Source organism: Colobus angolensis, unplaced genomic scaffold, assembly GCF_000951035.1.
Source record: "Colobus angolensis palliatus isolate OR3802 unplaced genomic scaffold, Cang.pa_1.0 Scaffold60, whole genome shotgun sequence".
In the NCBI taxonomy this organism is placed as follows: domain Eukaryota; kingdom Metazoa; phylum Chordata; class Mammalia; order Primates; family Cercopithecidae; genus Colobus; species Colobus angolensis.
The window spans coordinates 2,145,961-2,148,002 of record NW_012119599.1 but is presented as its reverse complement, the minus strand read 5'-3'; the positions used below and the strand labels follow the sequence as shown (position 1 = coordinate 2,148,002).

The 2,042-nt window shown below is 48.2% G+C and overlaps 1 protein-coding gene across 2 annotated transcripts in view; it reads right to left on the bottom strand.

Annotated features, from left to right (window-relative positions):
- Positions 1-2,042, bottom strand: part of ERCC1 (excision repair cross-complementation group 1) — a 23,515-nt gene that overhangs the window by 1,639 nt on the left and 19,834 nt on the right. The window lies entirely within an intron of this gene.

Sequence of the window (2,042 nt, the reverse complement as noted above, 5' to 3'; positions counted from 1 at the left end):
GCCATTCTCCTGTCTCAGCCTCCCGAGTAGCGGGGACTACAGGCGCCTGCCAACGCGCCCGGCTAATTTTTTGTATTTTTAGCAGAGATGGGGTTTCACCGTGTTAGCCAGGATGGTCTCAATCTCCTGACCTTGTGATCCGCCCGCCTCGGCCTCCCAAAGTGCTGGGGTTACAGGCGTGAGCCACCGCGCCCGGCCTGTAGTTTTGATTCACATTTTTCTGATGATCAGTGATGTTGAGCACCTTTTCATATGCCTTCTTGCCATTTGTATGTCTTTTGAGAAACGTTAATTCAAATATTTTGCCCCCTTTTTGATTGGATTATTATATTTTATCCTATAGAGTTGTTAGAACTCATATCTTCTGGTTATTGATTCCTTGTCAGATGGTTAGTTTGCAAATATTTTCTCCCATTCTGTGTGTTGTCTCTTCACTTTGTGGATTGCTTCCTTTGCTTTATTCTTTTTTTTTTTTTGAGACGGAGTCTCACTCTATCGCCCGCCCAGGCTGGAGTGCAGTGGCCAGACCTCAGCTCACTGCAAGCTCCGCCTCCTGGGTTTACGCCATTCTCCTGCCTCAGCCTCCCAAGTAGCTGGGATTACAGGCACGCGCTACCACACCCGGCTAATTTTTGTATTTTTAGTAGAGACGAGGTTTCACCATGTTGGCCAAGCTGGTCTCGAACTCCTGACCTCAAGTGATATGCCCGCCTCGGCCTCCCAAAGTGCTGGGATTAGAGGTGTGAGCCACCATGCCCAGCCAGGATCTCATACTTTTTTTATGGCTGAAGAGTACTCCATTATGTATAAGTACCACATTTTCTTTGCCTGGTCATCTGCTCATGGACACAGATTGGTTCCAAATCTTGGCAATGTGAACTGTGCTGTAACAAACAGGAGTGCAGATACCTGTACCATACACTGATTTCCTTTCTTTGGGGATATACCCAGCAGTGGGATTGCTGGATCATGTGGAAGCTGAACTTTCAGTTTTTAGAGGAGTCTCCAAACTGTTTTCCATAGTGGTTGTACTAATTTACATTCTCACCAAAAGTATCCGAGGGTTCCCTTTTCTTCACATCCTCACCACCATTTGTTATTGCCTGCCCTTTGGATAAAAGCCATTTCAAGGCCGGGCGCAGTGGCTCACACCTATAATCTCAGCACTTTGGGAGGCCAAGGTGGGTGGATCACCTGAGGTCAGGAGTTCAAGACCAGCCTGACCAACCTGGGGAAACCCCATCTCTACTAAAAATAAAAAACTAGCGGGGCATGGTAGCAGGTGCCTATAATCCCATCTACTCAGGAGGCTGACGTAGGAGAATCACTTGAACCTGGGAGATGAAGGTTGCAGTGAGCTGAGATCGCACCATTGCACTCTAGCCTGGGCAACAGAGGGAGACTCCATCTCAAAAAAAAAAAAAAAAAAGGCCATTTTAATGGAGCTGAAATGGTATCTCATTATAGTTTATTTTGGCTTTTTTTTTTTTTTTTTTTGAGATGGAGTCTGGCTGTGCCACCCAGGCTGGAGTGCAGTGGTGTGATCTCAGCTCACTGCAACCTCTGCCTCCCAGGTTCATGCCTTTCTTCTGCCTCAGCCTCCCGAGTAGCTGGGACTACAGGTGCCCACCACCACGCCCGGCTAATTTTTTTTGGTATTTTTAGTAGAGACGGGGTTTCACTGTGTTAGCCATCATGGTCTAGATCTCCTGACCTCATGATCCGCCCACCTCGGCCTCCCAAAGTGCTGGGATTACAGGTGTGAGCCACCACACCTGGCCTATTTTTGGGTTTTTTTGAGACCAAGTTTCGCTTTTGTTTCCCAGGCTGGAGTGCAGTGATCTCAGCTCACTGCAACCTCCATCTCCCGGGTTCATGCGATTCTCCTGCCTCAGCCACCCAAGTAGCTGGGATTACAGGCATGCACCACCACACCCAGCTAATTTTTGTATTTTTAGTGGAGATGGGATTTCGCCATGTTGGCCAGGCTGATCTTGAACTCCTGGCCTCAAGTGATCTGCCTGCCTCAGCCTCCCAAAGTG